Source organism: Dromiciops gliroides, chromosome 3 (genome assembly GCF_019393635.1).
Source record: "Dromiciops gliroides isolate mDroGli1 chromosome 3, mDroGli1.pri, whole genome shotgun sequence".
Taxonomy (NCBI): domain Eukaryota; kingdom Metazoa; phylum Chordata; class Mammalia; order Microbiotheria; family Microbiotheriidae; genus Dromiciops; species Dromiciops gliroides.
This window is the reverse complement of record NC_057863.1, coordinates 43423300-43445877: the sequence shown is the minus strand read 5'-3', so window position 1 is coordinate 43445877 and position 22578 is coordinate 43423300.

Below are 22578 nucleotides of genomic sequence, written 5' to 3'. Positions count from 1 at the left end.
ACTGGACTAAAGAATGAACAAAGGGGAGGGACGTATAATAAACCTAGAAAAGTAGGTGGTCAGAGCTGTTACGAAGGGTTGTGAATGTCAGACAGAGGAGTTTTTATTGGAGCCTAGAGGTAAAAGGTAGCCATCAGTGGTCATTGAGCAGAAGAATGACATAGTCCTATCTGCATATTAGGAATATCACTTTGTCATCTTCATAAGGGATGAATTAGAACAAAGAAACCAGATAATGAGAACCTGGTTGGGAGGCATCTGCAAGAGTAAAGGCAGGTGGGGCAGCTAGGTGGTGCAATGGATAAAGTTCCAGCCCTGGATTCAGGAGTACCTAAGTTCAAATCTGGCCTCAGTAACGTGACACTTGCTAGCTGTGTGACCTTGGGCAAGTCACTTAACCCTCATTGCCCCACCAAAAAAAAAAAAAAAGAAGAGTAAAGGCAGGGGATGAAAGGGCCTATGCTAGAGGGATGCTATGAGCAGAGAAAAGAGATGAATGCAGCATATACATGGTGTCCTCAAAGTCTAAATATAAATTTAATATAAATATTATATATTTATATAATATAAATATAATTCATCTAAATATAAATTTAAAGTTGCACTTTAAGAAAACTTTTAGACATTGGGTATGCCCTGTACTGGGGAGGAAGAATCAACAATAATTGACATTATGGGTGCTGATGTTGGGGGCGGGTAATTCTAGAGAGTGAAGAGTCTAAGATATCTAATTCTGAATCTGGGTGACTTGAAGAATGGCAGAAATAGAAATAGAGAAGTTTAAAAGAGAGGCAAGTTTTTAGGGAAAGATGAATTTACTTTTGGAGATATCACATTTAATTTTTTTAAATTCACAAGCATTTATTAAGTGCCTACTATGTACTAGGTGCAGGGTAGCTAGGTGGCTCAGTGGATAGAACATTGGGCCTGGAATCTGAATTTTCCTGATTCTGACCTCAGCCATTCACTAGCTATGTGACCCTAGGCAAGTCACTTAACTTCTTTTTTTTTTTTTTTTTGCAGGGCAATGGGGGTTAAGTGACTTGCCCAGGGTCACACAGCTAGTGTCAAGTGTCTGAGGCCGGATTTGAACTCAGGTACTCCTGAATTCAGGGCCGGTGCTTTATCCACTGCACCACCTAGCCGCCCCCATCACTTAACTTCTAATTGCCTTGATCCACTGGGGAAGGAAATGGCAAACCACCTCAGTGTCTTTACCATGGACAGTATTGGTGTTCTATGGTCCAGGAGGTCATGAAGAGTTGGATATGACTAAGCATTGATGTATCAGGCTCTGTGCTAAATGTTTTATAGATATTATCTCATTTTCTCTTTGTAACAACCCAAGGAGCTAGATGCTATTATTTATCCCCATTTCACAGACAAGGAAACTGAAATAACAATCAAGTAACGTTCCCAGAGTCATCCGGCTTTGTTGTTGTTCCATTGTTTCATTTGTATCTGACTTTTTGTGATTCCATTTAGGGTTTTCTTGGCAGAGATGTAGGAGTGGTTTGCCATTTTCTTTTCCAGTTCATTTTACAGATGAGAAAATGGAGGCAAACAGGGTTAAGTGACTTGCCCAAGATCACACAGCTAGTAAGCATCTGAGGCTGGATTTGAACTCAGTAAGATGAGTCTTCCTGACTCCAGGCCCGGTGCTCTATGCACTGTGCCTCCAAGTAGTCCATCACATAATTAGTAAATAGCCAAATCTGAACTCAGGTCTTTGTGACTCCAGGTTTGGGGCTCTACCACAGCACATCCTACCTGCATGAGATTGACAAGTCAATGGGACATCCAATTTGAAATACCCAATAGGCAGTTGATGCATGTCTAAAGCTCAGAATCAAAACTGGGAATAGAGACACAGATCTGGGAATCATGTTCATTTAGATGATAATTGGACTCAGAGAAGCTGATGAGATCACCAAGAGTCAGTGTAGAAAGACAAGAGAGCTTGAGACAGAGCCTCAGGATAGACCTGAGTTTGAATTTGGCCTCAAAGATTTACTAGCTGTGTGACCCTGGACAAGTCACTTAAGTGTTATCTACCTTGGCTATAAAATGGGGGAAATAATAATACCTACTTCCCAGGGCTGTTGTGAGGATCAGATGAAATACTTATAAAGTCCTTAGCACAGTGCCTAGCACATAGTAACTATTCTATAAATACTTTTGCAGCTGTTGTTTAGTTGTTTCAGTCATGATCAACTCTTTGCGACACCATTTGGGGTTTTCTTATCAAAAATACTGGTTTGCCATTCCCTTCTCTAGATCATTTTACAGATGAGGAAACTGAGGCAACCTGGGTTAAGTGACTTGCCCAGGGTCACATAGTTGGAAAGTATGAGTTCATATTTGAACTCATGAAGATGAGTCTCCTTGATTCTAAGCCCAGTGCTCTATCCCCTGTGCCACTTAGCTGCCCCTATATATGCTGTAGCCATTATTATTAATATTTTTGTGGGGCAATGAGGGTTAAGTGACTTGACTTGCCTAGGGTCACACAACTAGTAATTGTCAAGTGTCGGAGGTCAGATTTGAACTCAGGTCCTCCTGAATCCAAGCCCAGTGCTTTATCCCCTGTGCCACCTAGCTGCCCCTATATTTGCTGTAGCCATTATTATTAATATTTTTTGTGGGGCAATGAGGGTTAAGTGACTTGCCTAGGGTCTCACAACTAGTAATTGTCAAGTGTCAGAAGTCTGATTTGAACTCAGGTCCTCCTGAATCCAAGCCCAGTGCTTTATTCCCTGTGCTACCTAGCTGCCCCTATATATACTGTAGCCATTATTATTAACATTAATACCAGTGCCCTGGTATCCTAATACTCTGCCCCAGTCAGACTCTATCTGGAGTGCTAGGCACAGTTCTAGGCACCAAATTTTAGGTAGCACATTGATAAGTGAGATTGTATCCAGAGGAGGGCAACCAATAGAAGAAAAAGCTTTGTGAACCAGTCAAATGAGGAAGGAACCAAGAATATTTAGCCTGGAGGATATTTGAGGGAGAGATAATAGCTGGCTTTAAGCATTCAAGGAGCCCTTGTCTCCATCTAATCCCCAAGCTGGAAGAGACCTTAGAGAGCATTTGCTTCCATTGTTAACTGAACCATGAATCTCCTATACAACATACCTGACCAATGGTTGAAATTATATCCATTGTTTTGACCTTTAGAAGGGAAATGGGGCAGGTTGGTGGGACAGTGGATAGAGTGCAGAGCCTGGAGTCAGGAAGACCTGAATTCAAATCCAGTCTGGTTGTGTGAACCTGGGCAAGTCATTTAACCCTGTTTGCCTCAATTTCCTCATCTGTCAAATGAGCTGGAGAGGGAAATGGCAAGCCACTCCAGGATCTTTGCCAAGAAAACCCAAATGGGATGACAAAAAGTTAGACAGGACTGAAATGACTGAATATAACAGAAAGGGACATTTGGATAAAACCATAAAACAAGAGGTGGAAAAAACCTCAGAATCCACCTAATCCAGCTCCCTCATTTTACAGAAGAGGCAAAAGGCCTTATCCCAGGGCATAGGTGGACATGTCCGTGGCAGAACTGGAAGCTAGTTCCTTTGACCCCACAGTCAGGTCTCATCCCCTTCTATTTCATTGCCTCCCAGACTTCTCCTGCTCAATCCCAGAGGGTAGAACTAGGGGAGAAGTTACAAAGAGAGAAACCGAGGCTTGATGGAAAGTATATGTTCCTAATGATCATAGATGTCCAAAAGTGCAAAGGGCTGAAATCTTCAAGCAAAGATTGTGGCCCTGAGCTAAATGTTTAACTAATCCAGGCCTCAGTTTCTTCATCTGTAAAATAAAGGTGCTGATCTTGAAGGCCTTCATGATCCCTTTCAGTTCAAGATCTGTGATCCTATGGATGGCTATGTGTCAGGTACAGTTAATAAAAGGTTATTTAAAGGGGCAGCTAGGTGGCGCAGTGGATCGAGCACCGGCCCTGGATTCAGGAGTACCTGAGTTCAAATCCGACCTCAGACACTTAACACTTACTAGCTGTGTGACCTTGGGCAAGTCACTTAACCCCAATTGCCTCACCAAAAAAAAAATTTTAACAAAAAGGTTATTTAAGTGCTTATTATGGGCCAGATAGTGAGTTTAGAGTCTGGGTGTACAAATTAAAAAATTATTAATAGTCCTTGCCCTCAAGGGGCTTAAACTCTAAAACATATAGAGCAGTGGTAGGGAAGATGGGGCACTTTAATCCAGAAAATTACAGGATTGTAGAGTGGGGTCATAAGGAAGTAAATTGGCAAACCCCATCCAGGTGCAATGGAAGAGTTAGTTTGCTCAGGGTTTATGGCTTCCAAACTAGGGAAAGGAGGAAGAAGAAGAGGAAAGGGTTGTAGAAAGGAGGAAAGGAGTTGAAGACAGCCTGGAATTTCCTGAAATAGTTACAGGGTAGTGGGACCAAATAGCATAAGTAGGAAGAATGCTAGATCAGATATAAGTTAAAGAGGTGAACTCTGGTCTGAGGTCCCTACCAACACAGAGATTCTGTGATTCTTGGAATCTGGACAATAAAAAACAAATCTGTAAACTGAGCCAAGTCAAAAATGGATTTTACATGAGCCACAAAGACAGAAAGTTTCATTTTAAAAGGCCATGTTTTAAAAAAAAGTCCTTTAGAAATCCCACCTTGAGCTCCGAGGCTTGGTGGGTGCTCAGCTGTTTTGTTTTCCTTTTATCCGGGCCCTTGTAAAAACAGGCCCAAACCCAATGGACTTCCTCGGGACCAGGAGCACACGAGCTTTGCCTCCCTCTTGAAAGGTGAATCCTCATGCGGGAAGCAGAAACATGACCTCAGAACAAGGCAGGTAAAGACACGGTCAGCTGCAAAGCCCAGCCCACAGCCCAGCAAGCCAGCTTCCAGCCTGACATTTGCCTTCTTTGTTCCCAGCATGTGTTTATTTTTTAGAGTTCATAAAGACGATTGAAGGAAGTAAATTAATATCCTTCAATATTCATTGGCCGTTTGGGTTCCCCTGACGTGTTTGCTCTGGTTCCTGCAATACTAATAAAGAGCAGATTGTCCCACCCCTGTCAACAAGGGCCACTTGGAGTGTTTATTTATTGATCAGGGATGGGGGCTGAAGAATAACTGAAAATGATCACCACCGTGAAAAAGATGACTTGAAGGAAGTGAATTAGGTTGAGAGGGGGGTGGGGTGGGGGGGGTGGGGGAGAGATGGAACAGACTGGGCAGAGAGAGAAAAGAGAGGAGGACACGTCATCTTTGGCCATGGGCAAAACAAAATGGAGCCTGGAGCTAAGACATTTTGAATGTAAAGAAAGTCAATGTTGGGAAAGAACAGGACTCTGGTCAATGGCACTGGCTCATGGTGGTACATTTCCATCTAAGTCAAAGGATAAATGGGACATCCCTCCTTTCTATAAAATCATTTAGGAGAGAATCAGGGAAAGAGCACTGACTCGGGGGTCAGAAAACCTGGGTTCTAATCCCAATTCTGAGACTTTGGGCAAGTTGTTTCCCATCCCTGGGCCTCAGTTTCCTTTATTGTAAAATGAGGGTATGGTCCAGACACCCTCTGAGGTCCCTTCCAGCCCTGGATCTATGATATAGGTTCTAGGCACCAGGGAATTGTTTGAGTATTTTAAGGGGAAGAATCTATGGGTCAAAATGAAGCGTACCAATCCATTTAGAAAAAGGAATGTCACTAAGGCAGTCTAAGCCTCTTTATCTGCCCAGGTGAGGTATAATTTAGATCAATTCAGGCAATATTTCTTCAGGGCATGCTGTGTGTATGACTAAAATAAAAATGAGACCATCCCTCCCCTCAGGGAGCTTCTACCCAGCAGCTTCTGGATGGAACTACTCTGCTCTTCTTTGGAAGAATTCCTTCTTCTTCCAAGGCTGAGGTCTCAGCCCTTTGCACAAAGTTCCCAGCGCAGAAAGTCTCCGTTTTCTTCATTTATCTAGGGAAGCAATTTTATCACATTCCATGACTTGGTGCCTCCCAGTAGCAAAAGAAGTCAGCACTTTTCATCTTCAAAGCTCTTCACAACCTTTAATTAATACAAACAACCCCCTTATGAGAGAAATTAATCACAGCGTAACAGTCGCCGTTTACCCAACAGGGAGGCTGAGGTAGAAAGACTTGAAGATTGGCCCAAAGCCACAGCCTAAACAGGCAAGACTGAGCTGGGGAAGACTTGCGACTCAGACTTAGAGGGTCAGGTTTTTGCTTTGGGTTTCTTCTATATTTTATTTACATTATGTTGTTTGTTCAGTTAATGAATGCCTTTCTGTTGGGTGGCATGTTTAGCATAGGGATGGAATTTTAGAATTGGAAAAGTTCTTTGAGGTTGTACGGTCTAATCCGCTGTCCAGTGGGAAAGTGTTGGATGTAGGACCAAAAGACCTGGGTTCAAATTCAGATAATACCACTTGCTACTGTGTGACCTTGGGAAAGGTCTCTAAGCCTTCATTTTCCTCACCTACAAAATGAAAGGGTGTTGAATGACATAGTTTGAATTGAATTGAATCACTTCAGAGACTACCTGGTTCAACTCCTTCATTTTATGGGTAATAAACTGGGACCCAGGGAGGTTGAAGAATTTGGCCATCATATAGCTAATAAACATCAGAAGTAGGGGGCAGCTAGGTGGCGCAGTGGATAGAGCACCGGCCCTAGAGTCAGGAGTACCTGAGTTTAAATCCAGCCTCAGAGACTTAACACTTACTAGCTATGTGGCCCTGGGCAAGTCACTTAACCCCCATTGTCCGGCAAAAAAAGAAAAAAGAAAAAAAAGGGGGGGGCAGCTAGGTGGCGCAGTGGATAGAGCACTGGCTCTAGAGTCAGGAGTACCTGAGTTTAAATCCAGCCTCAGAGACTTAACACTTACTAGCTGTGTGGCCCTGGGCAAGTCACTTAACCCCCATTGTCCGGCAAAAAAAGAAAAAAGAAAAAAGAAAAAAAGGGGGGGGGGCAGCTAGGTGGCACAGTGGATAGAGCACCGGCCCTGGAGTCAGGAGTACCTGAGTTCAAATCTGGCCTCAGACACTTAACACTTACTAGCTGTGTGACCCTGGGCAAGTCACTTAACCCCAGTTGCCTCACTAAAAATTAAAAAAATAAAAATAAATATCAGAGGTGTGATTTGAACTCAGAGGCAGGGTTCATTCCATTGTGCCCCCTCCTAAGATTCCTTCGAGGTGTAAATATATGATACTGTGGCCCTTAACTAATCTGTTGGAAGGAATATTTAAGACAGAGATTTGTTTTTCCTGGACTCATAAATTTTAAATTTATTATCTAAAAGATAAGTTCAAAATCCTCAGCCTCACACTTATAGTCCTCCATAATAAGACCCCAAAGCATTTTTCTAACAGCCATGTGCTACAGTGGATAGAATGCCAGGCATGGAGTCAGAAAGACCTAAGTTCAAATTTTGTCTCAGACATGTACTGGATCTGTGACCCTGGCAAGTCACTTAATCTCCCTCTGCCTTAGTTTACTCATATAGAAAATAATAATGATAAAGGCACCTTCTTCCCAGAGTGTTTGTGAGTCTCAAATGAGATTATATACATAAATATATATATCAGTTCACAAATCATAAAGTGCTATCAAAATATCAAAATATCAGTTATTGCTGGATCTATTCAGGGCAGTTTGTATCGCTCAGACTACATTGGTATGCTGCCAAAATAGTGATAACTACTCTTGACACCTCTGGCACTTTAAGATTTGGAAGAACTCACAACAACTCTATGAAACAAATATAAATATTTTTATTCCCATTTTACTGATGAGAAAACTGAGGTTCAGATATTAAATGACTTGCCCACTTATTAAACAAGTAGCAGTGTGGTGCAGTACAATGGAGAAATCCCTGGATTTGGAGTTAAGTACTGGTTCTTCTACTAGCTCACTATCTGACCTTAGGTAGGATGGGCCTCAGTTTCCTCATCTGTAAGATGAGATAAGTGAGAAATCAAAAATAAATCTCTTTTAACCCGAAATCCTCTAATGGCTGGGTATCACATCGAAAGGGATGAGGTAAAAGGGTCATTGGATTTATTGATCAAGAGATTACTAAAAGGGAGCGGCTAGGTGATGCAGTGGATGAAGCCCCAGCCCTGGATTCAGGAGGACCTGAGTTCAAATTCGGCCTCAGACACTTGACACTTACTAGCTGTGTGACCCTGGGCAAGTCACTTAACCCTCATTGCCCCATGCAAAGAGAGAGAGAGATTACTAATAAATGGAGAAAGCAGTAAGTGCCAAAACTTGGATCTTGTCAATTACAAGTTTCTGGGTGGTTGTTGTTTTTGTTGTTGTTGCTTAATCAGCCAATCTGTATATTGGATTAAATTTAACAAACACTTATTAAATGCCTTCTCTGTCCCAAGACACTGAGAATAAAAGAAAAAAGAATGAAAACAACTCCTGTCCTCAATGAACTTGCATTCTTTGAAAATTTTTCCCCAATAAATGATCCCACCTCTACCACTGAAAAAGGAAAAAAAAACAAATACGTGTAGACAAACAAAGGAAATTCCCTGACTATTGACAGTGTTAAATGTTTGAATGAATACAACTGAGAGAACCAAATGGTTGGACTGAGTATATGTTTCTAGCAAGATGTAGACATCTGGGGCGGCTAGGTGGCACAGTGGATAAAGCACCGGCCCTGGATTCAGGAGTACCTGAGTTCAAATCCGGCCTCAGACACTTGACACTTACTAGCTGTGTGACCCTGGGCAAGTCACTTAACCCCCATTGCCCCACAAAAAAAAAAAGATATAGACATCTGCATGGGCAGCCAGGTGGTGTAGTGGATAGAGTGCCAGGAGTGAAGCTGAGAAGACCCATCTTTGTGAGTTCAAATCATGTCTCTGACACTTACTAGCTGTATGATACTGGGGAAGTCACTTAACCCTGTTTGCCTCACTTTCCTCATCTGTAAAATGAGCCGGAGAAGGAAATGGCAAACCACTCCAATATCTTTACCAAGAAAACCCCAAATGGGGTCATGAAGAGTCAGACATAATTGGAATGATTAAACAAACAACAACTACATGAAGAAGATACATCTCACATCTGACAACTGTTAGCCTGGGGTTTAGGGATGATGCAGCTACAGTGAAATTGAGAGAGCATTGTGGAGTCAGTGGTCTTGAATTCAAATCTCTGTCACTGACTAGCTGTGTGACCTTGTGCAAGTTCTTTACCTTCTATGAAATCTATGAAATCATCTATGAAATGAGAAGGTAGATGGTTGCTAAGGTCCCTGACACCTTTAACCCCAAGATCCTATAAACTAAGGGTCAGTCCCATATACCATTGACTTACAATGTGACCTTGCCCAAATGAGTTAATTCCTCAATTTTTTAACCATGATTATCCTGCATAGGAATTTATAAACGTAATTTACAAAAGTGATCATGAGAAGCAGTGTAGTGTCATGATTAGAAGGCCAGCCTCAGTCAGTAAGACTTGGGTTTGGGAACTACCTCTCATATATACTGGCTATGTGACCCTAGAAGCATCTCTAACTTCTTGGTCCCTCTGCCCTAGGTTCTGAAAGGACAGCTTTTGCTTTATCATACTGGGACCAAACTATCATAACTGCTCCATACCATATCATACAATACCCTTCTCCTTTTCCAGTTGCCCTTTATCTGGTGATTTCACCCCCATTAGAATGAAAGCTCGGGCAGCTAAGTGGCACAGTGGATAGAGCACCGGCCCTGGATTCAGGAGGACCTGAGTTCAAATCCGGCCTCAGACACTTAACACTTACTAGCTGTGTGACCCTGGGCAAGTCGCTTAACCCCAATTGCCTCACTAAAAAAAAAAAAAAAAAAGAATGAAAGCTCCTTCACTGTAGGAACTGCCCTGCTTGTGTCTGTACCCCCAGCACTTGGCACAGTTCCTAGCCCATATTAAGTACATGGTAAGTGTATTCTCTGCATATCAGGCACTTCCTAAGAATATAAGTTGCAAAATGATTATTCAGGTTTAATTGGTGGAAGGAGTTTCCTCTTAGGGAGCTCCTTATATGAATGAAATCACTCTGTACCAGCCCCCAAAAGAAAAATGAGAAGGGATGAGACAGAATCTGTGAAGGAAATTGAATTCTGGGGGGGGAGGGGGCAGATCAGGGGATGGACTGAGAAGGTAATATGGAAATGTTAAATACTAATGAATGTTCTTTCATAGGCAATGATTCCAACATATCCTACAGTGTCTAGTATGCAGTAAGCACTTAATAAATGCTTACCTACCTAGCTGTACCTCCCATTATAGATGAAAGAGTTAGATTTCTGTATGCTAATATTTATAGGATGATCTAGGGTCTCTGGTTTGTGGACTGGGTGTCTACTAAGGAGCTGTCCAGCAAATCAAAGATTATCCAGATCACCCCCTCCAACACTAAAAGAACCTGGACTTCAATATATGCCACCACTGTCCTCTGCTTCTTATCCCAAATGCAAATGTCCCATCAGGGCTACAAGTAGTACACTGACCTTAGAGACAAAGTCATTAGCCAAACCCCTAACCCTGATTTCCCTCCCAGCGCTGCCAAGGCAAATGAAGAAAAGTAAGGAAAAGTAAGGAAAAGTAAGGAGAAGGCTTTCTACATATATTGTCCAAAATGAATTTGTTTATTGAAGAAGGGGAAAAAAATCAAACAAATGTGAAGTCAGAGGGATGATGCCTGATGGAATTAGTGCCTAATATCTTAGAAATAAATTCTGAGGGAATTAATTGGTTCGGTGGATAGCACCCCAAACTTAGAGTCAGGGAAACCTGAGTTCAAAGTTGGCTTCAAACACTTACTAGCTGTGTGACCCTGAGCAAGTCACTTGGCTTATTTAATCCTCAATTTCCTAACTAGTAAAATGGAGATAATAATAGCACCTACCTCCCAAAATTGTTATGAGGATAAGTGCTTTGCAAACTTTAAAATGCTCTATAAATGATAGCTATTGGGACTAGAAGTAGCTCATCCTTCAAACTGTTCTGTGACACTGGGACCTTGATCAGTTAAAAAGGATCCAGTGGAATATGTGCAGGACGATGAGGTGCTCTGGGGCCATATGACATGAAGATCATTTGAGGGATTTGGGGATACTTAGGTGAGAGAAAGATTCTCTTCTCTCCTCAAGCCTCACTTTCCCATTCAAAGACCTTGACTTTTATTTTATGGAAAAATTTGAGGCCATTTGATATGAGCTCCCTCTTCTTTCCTTCCCTTCATCTCAGAATACCTTGACATCATCTTCTATACTTTCCTCTGTCAATGAAGAGTTGCTTCTCCTTTCTTCTCTATGTGCCCCTTATCTCACTCCTGCCTTCTTCAGAAAATTGTCTCCACTACCAACCTCCCTCTAATATTCAACTCCTCTCTGTCCATGGATTTTTTCCCTAACATCTTTAAACAATCCTTTGAAAATCTCCACCAGGCCCCACCAACCCCTTAAGTTCTTATTCTGTGTTTCTCTGTGTTAAGTTTTGGGTATAGGAATACAAATAAACAGAGTTTACATTCTATAATAATAGCAACTACTATCTAGGATTCTGGTGAGAAAATGGGATAATATTTGTAAGGGGCTTACAAACCTTAAAGATAAAAATATGTATAGATAGCTAGAGCTAGAGATACAGATAGCCACAGATATATGTATGTAAACATACAAAATACACACAGGTGTATATCTACATACATCCACTTAAAGAGTAATTGGAAGGAGACAGGGTACACCCATGTAGAATGGCATGGAGCAGGCTGGGGAGTGAAATGAAAACAAGAAAAGGTAAAAACTCATCTATCAGAGCTAGGGGATCCAGGGTTAGAGTCCAGGTTATGGAAGGAGAGAAGGTAGAGGTGGTTGACTCAGAAGAGAAAGCTATAAGATGACTGGGGAGTTAGAATACAGAAATGGGGCCCAAGCAATTTCAGGCAAAAGCTCACCTATCAGAGCTGGTAAATCCAGAGGCAGAGCCCGTGTTACCAGTGGGGATAAAAGTGGGGGTGATTGCTGCTGTTGTTGTTGTTGATCCTTCATTCTTGAAGAAGGTCAATGACATCATGAGGGTGCCTTGATTTGCTTGAGAGTTGGATTTAAGTGAGGCAGAGCTGTGCAAAACCATCAGGCCTCACTTTCTCCAGAGTATGAGTAGAGAAAAACATGATGGGCCAAGAAGTGATCCCAAAGGTCATTTAGTTCAATATCCTCATTTTTAAAATGAGAAAACTGAGAGCCAGAGAGGGGAAGTCATGATAAAAGCATGTGCTGATTAAATAAACATTTATTAAGCACCTACTCTGTGCCAAGCACTATGCTAAGCACTGAAGTAACTACCCCAAGGATCACACTGGTAACCGATGGCACAACCAAGTTCTGAAGCCTGGTCCTCTGACTGCAGATCCAGAAGTCTTAGTTGAGAGTTTTCAGCAATTGCTCTAAGTGGAATCATTCATGACCTGGTGGTCACTCTAATGATGAGCTTCCTCTGCATTTAGCACATAGCATAATTATGTATTATAGAATTGGGACAAGTAGGTAGCAAAGTGGATAGAGCACTTGGAAGGACCTGAATTCAAATCTCACCTCAGACATTTACTAGCTGTGTGACCCTAGACAAGTCACTTAACCCCAATTGCCTTAAACATCTGGGGCCATCTCCAGTCATCCTGATATATATGTCTCTGTCTCTGTCTCTGTCTCTGTCTCTGTCTGTCTGTCTCTCTCTCGGTCTCTTTATCTCTATATCTTGCCACTGGACCCAGATGGCTCTGGAGAAGAGAGTGAGGTTGGTGATGTTGCACAGCACACCCTCACCAAAATCCAATTCACTGCAAGTCATGACATCACCTCTATGTCATGATCCTCTTTGAGAATAAAGGATAAACAACAATAACAATTATAGAATTGCATGGTGGGGGCAGCTAGGTGGCACAGTGGATAGAGCACCAGCCCTGGAGTCAGGAGAACCTGAGTTCAAATCCGGCCTCAGACACTTGATACTTACTAGCTGTGTGATCCTGGGCAAGTCACTTAACCCCAATTGCCTCACTTTTTAAAAAAAGAATTGCATGGTACATTATATTATTATATAACATTATATATATATATATATATTTATAAATATATCATCTATATCTGCATCAGTATTGATATCCATATCTATATTACTATATAAAAGACTGACAACTAGAATGTGTTTCAAGGATGGTGACCAGTCTGGTAAGGAGACTAAAAAAAGGAATTCAGTCCAACAAACCTTTATTAAGCATCTATGTGTCAAGTACAGCACTGGTCACTAGAGATACAAAGCCAAACACTGAAACAGTCTCTATACACAAGGAATTCACCTTTTAAATCACAACATGAAGAATTAAACTGAGTCAAGAGGGGATGTCCAGTGGACTCTGAGGTCCATAGAATAAAAAATTTGATGTAACCTGCAGAAGAGCTCATGTCATCTTGGCCTGCATTAAGAGAGGTGTGGCCTCTGGAAATTAAGAGGTGATACTTCCCTCATCCCCTGCCCAAGAAGGCTACATCTTCTGTGCTGCATACACTTCTAGGTGCCACGTTTTCAAAAGGACACTGAAAAGCTGGAGGGGATCCAGAAGATGGCAACCAGAACAGGGCAAGACTGTGAGTTTAGGCCCTAAGGGAATTACTTGAAGGACCAGGTATATTTGAGATGGAGGAGACTGGATGGAGGAGGGTGAGCAGATCAACTTATTTTCAAGTATCTGAAGGGATGTCACTTGGAACGGGTTCTACTTTTCCATCAAGCACAGAAACAGATGCAACAGGTAGAATTTACAAAGTGGCTAAATCAATATTTAAGTAAGGGCAACTGTCTTAACAATTGCAACTCTAAAAGGTCTGCCTCAGGAGCTTTCCCCACGCCAGAGATCTTCCAGCAAAGATGAGGTTATGCCTTCTCAAGCAGATTGGAGAGGGGATTCTTTTTGCAGGAATGTTCTGGACTAAGTGTCCACTGAGGTTCTGACTGTAATTCTGTGATCCTGTGAACCTGAAGAAGAGAAGGTTTAGAAACATAACAGCAACCTCTAAATATGTAAATATTGAAGAGGGATTCGACTGGTTTGACTGGACCTTTCTAGTCCAAAAGGCAGAAATAGGAGCAGTGGATGGAATTTGCAGGGAGGAAAATTCCTATTTAACTTAAGGAAATATGTCCTAATAATGAACGGAATAGTAATACCCAGCAATAATAATAAGTAAAACCCAATAATAAACCCAAAAGAATGAGTGGTAGTGGGTTACCAATTACTAGATGTCTCCAAGTGTAGGCTGGTTGGGTGTGTTGCAGAGTAGATTTATGATTTGGATGGACATTAAACTAGATGATCTTTGCAATTACCTCTAACTCTTAAAGTGATATGACCAAAAATTAACAAGGAATAAAGAAGACCAGGGAAACCACAAACCTTTGGACATGTGACACATAGAATTCTTGTGATTCATGGGCTGGTGAACAGAATCCCAGATTTTAAGAGTTGCAATGAACCTCAATGGTCAACCAGTTCAACCCAACCTCATAAAATCCCCCAGTGGAACATACCTGAACACTGAACTGACTCCATTGCTTCCTTGGTGAAGAAGCTATCAACCTATAAGGTAGTGACTTAAAACGTTTGCTTCTTTACAGCAAATACCATTGGACCCAGATCCCAGAGTTCACCAGGGACGTGGAAAACAAGAACAAAAATAAAACCATTTCCTTGGATATTGGAAGTGAGGTAAGTAGCATATTAATTAAAGATGACCTAAACACTCTTTGTATTTACCTCCTGATTTCTTCCAGTGCTTCAGGTACAATAAAAAAAAAAGAATTTTTTCAATATAGTTCCTCAATAAAAGCAGATCTGGCTTCATGACGCCATCAAGTTTCTTCTGTGACATTTCACTCCATTCAGTTTATGTCAGAACTTTGCTTTCAGTGCCATAAAGAGCAAACTGAAGGGTGCTTTGGGGCTCCCAGTATCACTACTTAGCCATCAGCGAGCTAATAAAGTCTGGAAGATTGAGATCAGCCTGAAAGGCAAAACTCAAACAAAACAATTAATTAAGAGTGTTAAAAACAAATGCTTGGTTCAGGGTGGAATTGGATCTAGGAGACAAGATGGTAAAAAAAAAAAAAAAAGGAGGGGGGAGAAATTTTAAAAAAAATGAAAAACCCAGAAGGAAATACTCTAATTGAAAAACTGGTAGCAGAAGACACTGTATAGTTAAAGCAGTATCTTATCAGAAAATTAGCAAAATGTAATTTTTATTGGATTTTACAGATGTTATTTTTAACCACATCAAAAAAATCCCACCTCGTGGCTATTGGCGCAAACTGTCATAATTACTATGATTTGAAGTCTCAGCTCTGGAATGGCTGTTCTGATCATTATCTCCTTCTCAGGCTCAGCCTGTATTAGTCAAGCAGCCCAGAGAAGCAGCTCCTGTTTTCATACCTGCCCTGGACTTCATTGGTGTCTTTTATCCCATCCCATTCTTAACTATACTGAAGAATTTATTTTCTTCTACCTGAAACACTGGAAGAAATCAGGAGGTTAATATTAAGAGTGTTCAGGTCATCTTTAATTAACATCCCACTCACCTCACCTCCAATCTGCAAGCAAATGGTTTTATTTTTGTTCTATTTTTACATGTCCCTGGTGAACTCTAGCCTATTTAATATATAGACTAAATTCTGAACACATTATACATGTATATATATTCTGGTGAATACGTGAGAACAATTGCAGCTGCTAAATTAAGAAAAAAGGAGTTGTGGGGGGGTTTTAAATGTCTTCAAACTGCCTTTTCATGTGATCAGTGAGTCTCATAAGAAGAAAATTGGTTAAAATACAGCCACCTAATGAAAAACCTTATTTCTGAGAATATGACATCAGGGAAAATCATTTCTAGTCAAAGAAGTTCCATGAAAAACCTTTCTTCATTTCTGACCTTTATCAGTATTTTCTCTTGTCAGGCTGGAAGCTTATCTGGAACATGATCCAGTCCTCATCGCCGGGGAACCATAGACACTATGTGGAGACTAAGGACATTTCCATAGAATAATGGACATTCTAGATGGATATGTGAGATCTTAGAGGATCACACAGATGTAGGGCCTGAAAGCATCTCAGAGGCCATGTAGTACAATTCCCCTTATTTCAGAGTGGAGGAAACTGAGATACCAGGATATCTTAGGACAAAGACTGTTAGGACATCGAATATCAGAGTTGGAGGCACAGGACATAAGATCATACATCTGTTGTTGCTGTTTGTTCTTCGTTCTCAAAGAGGACCATGACATTGGGAGGTGATGTCATGACTTGCCATGAATTGGATTTAAGTGAGGGAGGGTTGTACAAAGTAACCAGCCTCTGGCAGCTAGGTGGCACAGTGGATAGAACACTGGCCCTGGAGTCAGGAGTACCTGAGTTCAAAACTGTTCTCAGACATTTTGACCCTGGGCAAGTCACTTAACCCCAATTGTCTCACCAAAAATTAAACAAACAAACAAACAAATAAATAAGTGAATGAATAAATGAATAAATAAATAAATAAGTGGATAGATACATAGATAGATAAATGAATGAATGAATGAATGAATAAATAAACAAACAGACAAACAAAGTCAACAGCCTCTCTCTCCAGAGCCATCTGGACCTAATGGCAAGACATATATAAGGATGACTGGAGATGAGATGTTTGAGGCAATCAGGGTTAAGTGACTTGCCCAGGAGCACACAGCTAGTAAGTGTCAAGTGTCTGAGGCTGGATTTGAACCCAGGTCCTCCTGACTCCAGGCCAGTGCTTTAGCCATGGTACCACCTCACTGCCCCAATCATAGATTTAAAACTGAAAGGAACCTCAAAGGGGGTTCAGTTCAACATTCTCATTTTATAGATGAAGAAACTGAGGCAGAAGTACATTAAATGGTCACACAAGTAATAACTGACAGAGATAGAATTAAGTTTTGGCCCCTTGGGATGTTGAAATGTTAGAAATCTATCATGGAACATTAAAATTGTATGGGACCTTAAAACATTAGAATACCAAACATAGTAATGTTAATATTTATATAACATTTACAAGTTTGCAAAGTGTTTATTATATACCACTTCACTGGAATCTCCTAACACCCCTGGGAGGTAGGTACACCATTCTTATTCCCAGTTTTCAAACAAGGAAACCTGAGCTCTGGGAGAGTGGGTCATTTGCTCAGGGTCACATAGCTTAGAAGTATCCAAGTCAAGATTGGAAGGCAGGAATTCAGCTGTTCTTGACTCTAAGGTCACCCCATCACTTGGGTCAATAGGCCATATGGCCTCATGATACAGAATATAAGGACAAAAAAGAAGATTTGAACATGAGAATGGTAGAACATTAAACCAAAAGAGCTAGAGATGGAGAGAACCTCATAACATCGTGACATGGTCATCTCATCTGACCCTCCGTTTTTATAGATAGGAAACCCAAAAGACAGAGAAGAGAAATGTCACACAGCTAATTCTGGACTATAAAGAATGGTAAAGGGGGGCAACTAGGTGTTGCAGTGGATAAAACACCAGCCCTGGATTCTGGAGGATCTGAGTTTAAATCCAGCCTCAGACACTTGACACTTACTGTGTGACCCTGGGTAAGTCACTTAATCCTCATTGCACAGCAAAAAAAAAAAAAAAAAAAAAAAGAATGGTAAAGACTGGAAGCCTTGAACCTGATGGAAGACATGCATCTCTAGCTTTCAGAATCCTTAAATAGAAAATTTTTAGTTTCTTAGGGATGTTAGAAGTGAGAGTTTTCTGAAGATATAGTCAAAATAGACAAATGAGAGGAGGAGGAAGAAGAAGGAGAATGAGGAGGAGGAGGAGGAAGAGGAAAGGAAGGAGGAGGAGAAAGAAGAGGAGAAAGAAAAGGTAAAAGAGGAAGAAAAAGGATAGAGGAAGATTGGAAAGATGAGGAGGGTAGGAAAGAGAATGAGGAAGGAAAGAAGATGGGGAGGAGGAAGAAGATAGGAAAAGGGAAGAGAAAAAAGCAAAAGGAAGTAGGTGGGGAAGAAGAAGAGGAGAAAAAGAAAGAAGAGTATGAATATGATGATGTTCTGGGAGTCAAAGTATGCCATTAGTTAAATTGGAGTGAATAACACAGTGCTAACATTTTTTGAGGTGAGCTTTAAAAAAAATAATATGTTCTGCAATAACTGTAAAATAATCTTCTCCATAACACTTTACATTGGTCATTTTTTCATCAATGGACTTTGTTCAGTTTTTTTTTCACTGATTGAATTGAGATGTGTGGGCTTTGAAAACCACCAAGAGTTAAGCAATAAAAATGATTAAAGGTTTGACTAATAAGTCCTTCCAATAAAGGTTAAAGGAACTGGGTTTATTAGCTTAAAGAAGGGAAGACTAAGAGGAAACCTAATACCAGTCATCAAGTGTCTAAAGGGCTATTATAGAATCAGCAGTGAGTAAATGTTCTTTGTTCCCTTTGAGAACAGTACAATATTCATGGTCTTGAATTACCATAGGATAATTTTAGGTTAGACATTGGGAAGGACTTCCTCATAAGAAGTGAGACATTAAAATGTCTTACCAAAGCAAGCTGGGGTCCTGGGGATACTTAAGAAGAGCCTGAGCAGTGGTTATGCTGGAGAGTAGCTTCAGTGGAATCCTTTAGAGATATCTCTTAAACTTTTCTTTATTTAATTCCTCAGTTCTATCCATCATACTTGTGGTTTTACTTTAGCTACATAACATTAGAATTAAAACCCTTTAGGAATAATTGGAGGATGCACTCAGTTCTACAGAATTTGTCTTTAAAGAGTCAACCTCGAGCATGTGAAGTGGTGATGAGCCTGGAATCTTGGGAGAGGGAAGTGAAGATGACCAAAGAAAGAACTTTTGAGTCCAAAGTGTGTTAAGGAAAGATAAGCAGGATAAAATAATGGATGGTCTTGAGTCTATGTCATACTAGAAGCATTGAAAGAACTTTAGAGAAAAGAAGATTCAGGATAAAAACAAAGGCTTCTTCAAGTATTTGAAGAACCTCCCTCCATGAGAAGGTGGATTGGGGTTATTCCATTTAGCCCCAGAATGTAGAACTGGAAGCAATGGTAAGAAATTTAGGCTTAATGTCAGAAAACAATTCACAAATAGGACAGCAGTCCAAAGTTGGACAAGGTTACCTCAAGAGATGGTGGGTTCCTCCCTCTTGGGTGTCTTCAAGAAGAGACTGGATGGATGGCCACTTATAGGGTGTCTTGTAATGGAATGCATATTTGTTTATGAGGTGCACTAGATGGTCACTGATAGTCCTTCCAGTTTTCAACTTCTGTAATTTTGTGATTCTGTGAAGTAACTTGCCCAAGGTTAGACAGTTAAATAGCAAAGTCAAGACCTCAGTCCAGATCATCTGACTTTAAATCTAAAGCCTTGACTGTTGTACCACAACGAGGGGTTAATTTTTTCACTCCCTTTATTCATGTTTCTATTCATTTATTTCACAACAACTTCTATAGCATCTTTTACATGCTACGTGTCTCATCGGGAAACTGGAGAAGATGCAGATCACATTCAAAGATAAATGATGTAGTCCTTGTCTTCAAAGAACTTAAAATACAGTGCATCTTAAAGAGTAATGGAGAGAGGAGCTCTTTGTAGGACCCTGATGTGTGGATGCAGTGGGAACTCACTACTAACTTTAATTCTAAAAGACATGTGAAGAAGATGGATGGAAGAGCAGGAATTTGAGGAAGAACACAGTGGACTGCTAAAAGGGTTTTAGCAACTCTGACACTCTGAAACTGTTTATGTTGTTGTTCAGTCGTTTCAGTCATGTCCAACTCTTCATGACCCCATTTGAGTCTTGGGTCATTTCTTTGCAAAGATACTGGAATGGCTTTCCATTTCCTTCTCCGGTTTGTTTGACAGATGAGGAAACTGATGCAGACAGAATTTAAGTGGTCTGCTTAGTGTCATACAGCTACTAAGTGGCTGAGATGGGATTTGAACTCAGGTCTTCCTGGCTCTAGGACTGGCATTCTATCCACTATACCACTTAGCTGTTTATAAACCCTAACAAAAGGGGAAAAGTGAAGACAGGGCAAGAGAGAGGGAAAGGGTACCTTAATATCACTATAGGGTGAGTGGGATAATGGATAATGGATTTCAGAGAAGAAGCAGAGCTAGTCAACCCTTTCTATTATTATTTTTTTCTCTACCAAGAGGAAATATCTTCAGACTGGGAAGGATAGAATGAAGAAGAATAACAGGAAATTGGAAGTGAAGATGAGTGAAGAGATTGTAAGAAGGCACTCAGCAGTCCTCCATGAGGGCATGACAATAGTCAGAGAAATCACAGTCCAGGGTAATAAGACAACCCTAACAGGTTAACAGGTTAACAGGTTAACAAAGCACTCTCCAAGGGGGCAGCTAGGTGGTGAAGTGGATAGAGCACTGCCCCTAGATTCAGGAAGACCTGAGTTCAAATGTGACCTCAGACACTTGACACTAGCTGTGTTACCTTGGACAAGTCACTTAACCCTGATTTCCCCCCCCCCCCAAAAAGGCACTCTCCTAAAAATAATGCTGGGAGTTAGGAAATGCAGTTTGAGGTTTGGACAGGTCAGTGTTCCTGGTCACCCAGGTAGGAAATGTTAGAACAGAGATAAACCTTCAGATCTACTGAGTCGATTAGACAGCTAACAAAGGCAGGTAAGAGACACAGTGAGTACAGCACTGGGCCTGGAGTTAGGAAGTTTTCAGTTGTTTTTTCAGTAGTTTTCAACTCTTTGTCACCCCATTTGGGATTTTCTTGGCAGAGATACTGGAGTGGTTTATCATTTTCTTCTCCATTTCATTTTACAGATGGAGGAAACTGAGACAAACAGGATTAAGTGACTTGCCTTGGGCCACGTAGCTAGTAAGTATCTGAGGCCAGATTTGAACTCAAGAACTTGAATCTTCTTGACTGCAGGGCTGAAAATCTATCCACTATGCCACCTAGCTGCCCCAGGAATTAGGAAGACCTGAGTTTAAATCAAGCCTCAGACACTTACTAGCTGTGTTTCCTGACAAAGCCACTTGACTTCTGTCTACCTCAGTTTCCTCATCTGTAAAATGGGGATAATCATAGCACCTCCTTACCTCTCAGGGTTGTTGTGAATGTAAAATGAGGTTATATTTATAAAGTGCTTTGCAAGCTTTAAAGCGTTATATAAATCAAAGCTTCTTAAACCATGATTTGCTGCCCTATTATGTACTTGCATAATTGAATATGGGAGTCATGAAAATTTTGGCAACTGTAAAAGGTTATGTATACTTATTTTATATACCTATATACTCAGGGTCATTAAAAAATTTCTTGGGCAAAAAAGGGTCGCAAGTGGAAAAAGTTTAAGAAGCCCTGATGTAAATGATAGCTGTTATTATTCAAAGTCCACTGCTCTTTCCACTGGCTTCTTTTAGTCTAAAAATGACTTTTATGTCTGGCTATTGAGCCACTGTGAGTGCTATCTGAAAAACCATGAAGAGTGGGAAAGGAATTGTAGTAGAGGAAAAGGGCAGGTATCATTTGGATACTCAGGAGAGAGAAGAAGGTAAATACTGTAAACTAGAGGCCAGTGTGTTTGACTTCAACTCTTGCAACACTTGGAGAACTCAATATTAGAGGGATGCTTCCTGTACACCAGAAAGGGAAGCAGCGCTCACCCAAAAGGTAATAGCAAGTCATGCCTCCTTTGACTAGAAAAGAGTGGAGAAAGTGCATTCTTTTCCTTTCACGTGTAAAGTGGGTATTTTGGGTATAGAATATTATGGATTCTGTCATTTGTGACTGATGTATTGTTCAGTTTTGCTACCTATTTTTTTCCCTTCTTTTTAAGTCTTTCTTGCAAGGCTTTCTGGGTGGGAGAAAATATATTCAGATATGAACATGACTTTAAAATACATCAGTACAAAGGATATTAGGCTAGTAAGAAGAGATCATGTTAGATGATCTAATTTTCTTTTTCGATAGGATTCCTAGAAGGGCAGATGTGAGAAGAATCATAGACTAAGTCTGCCTAGATTTTATCAAGGTATTTGATAAAAGTCTTTCATGCTGGATTTATAGACAGAGAAGTATACAGCTAGGTAGATTCAGAGATGGTCAAATGATGAAAGCCAAAGAATAGTGATTAATAAGATTCCCCTTCAAAAAAATTTCAATGTTATAATTTTGGTGATTAGATACAATTTTTCAGTATCTTAAAAAAAAATTAATCTGTTTGGAAAGCTTGGTTCCTCTGAAGGTACTGGATAGTTGACACCTTCCATGTAAGTTTCTTAATCAAGATCAAATGCATATCAATTAGCTAATAATGTAGTCTCATCATTTGGAATGCCATATTAGCTTCTGAGAATTCATCAAATGAGCCTAGCTAAGAAGTATCCTATAAGGTAGAATGGGATTTTTTTTTTCAACCTGTATGCCCAGGAGAATTTTTTTAGACTAGAAAGCTATCCAGATTCAGAGGCAAAGATGCCCTCTTCTTTGGGGTTTTG